Raw genomic sequence first — 1,558 nt, forward strand, 5'->3', positions numbered from 1 at the left:
TGCTATCTAGTGCCAGAGCATTGTCATTATTCCAAAGGAAAACCCCATACCCATTAATGAGTAACTTTGTCTCTTCTGTGCTTTAGATAACGATCTGTTTTCTGTTTCTGTGTAGTTTTGGCAGTCTCTAATTTTAGCTTTTCTACTAATGAAGTGACAGCTCAGTTTGCTTTAAATTTTCATGTTTTTTTTTTTTTTTTTGGCGAATAATGATATTAAATACCACTTTTTATGCATATTAGCCATTTGTATACATACTTGTATAAAGTGACTGAGTAGTTTATTTAGTTTGATACAAGTTACAGGGCAGGTCAAATATGTCAGGGGTCCCCAAATCCTGGGCTACAGAATAGCCCATGGCCTGTTAGAAACTGGGCTACACAATAGGAGGTGAGATGTGGAGGAGCAAACCTTCATCTGTATATACAGCTGCTCCCTATCACTTGCATTACTACCTAAGCTCCACCTCCTGTCATAGCAGCAGCAGCAGCATTAGATTCTGAGAGGAGCAGGAAAGGAATCTATTGTGAACTGAGCATGAAAGGGATCCAGGTTGCATCCTCCTTATGAGAATCTAATGCCTGATTATCTGTCAGTCTCCCATCACTGCCAGATGGGACCATCCAGTTGCTGGAAGAAAAGCTCAGATCTCGCAGAGATTCTATATTATGGTGAGTAATATAATTATTTCATTATATACTACAACATAATAATAATAGAAATAAAGTGCACAATAAATGTAATATGCTTGAATTATCCTGTAAACATTCCTCCACTGCCCAGGTTTATGGAAAAATTATCTTCCATAGAACCAGTCCCTGGTGCCAAAAAAGTTGGGGAACACTGACATACACGTATTCAGAATATTAATATCTAAGNCACTGCCCAGGTTTATGGAAAAATTATCTTCCATAGAACCAGTCCCTGGTGCCAAAAAAGTTGGGGAACACTGACATACACGTATTCAGAATATTCATTTCTTTCGATGAATGGAAGTTTTAATTTAATGTAATTTTTCATTTTTAAGATTATTGCTTTTTGTATCTTTTCTAAGAAATATTTGCATATCCCAAGATCATGAAGGTATTCTACATTTCCTTCTAGAATTAAGAATTGCTTCATATATAAATTTTAAAACCTCACAATATTGCTAAAATATTGATACTAGCCAAAGCAATGTATAGATTCAATGCAATTCTTACCAAAACATCTATGATATTTTCACAGAAGTAGAAAAAAGTTCTAAAATTTATACAGAATCACAAAAAACCCTGAAAAGCCAATGCAACTTTGAATAAAAATAATAAAGCTAGAGACATTACATTGTCTGACTTCAAAATAGACTGCAAAGCTATATAATCAAAATAGCATAATTGAAAATAGACACATAAACCAATGGGACACAATAAAGAACCTAAAAATAAATCCATAAATTTATAGCCAACTGACTTTTAACAAAGGTACCAAGAATATGCAATGGAGAAAGGACAGTGTCTTCAATAAATAGTGTTAGAAAAACTGGAAATGCACCTACAGAAGAATGAAATTAAAACTTTAT

This window comes from Cebus imitator, unplaced genomic scaffold (assembly GCF_001604975.1).
Source record: "Cebus imitator isolate Cc_AM_T3 unplaced genomic scaffold, Cebus_imitator-1.0 Scaffold507, whole genome shotgun sequence".
In the NCBI taxonomy this organism is placed as follows: domain Eukaryota; kingdom Metazoa; phylum Chordata; class Mammalia; order Primates; family Cebidae; genus Cebus; species Cebus imitator.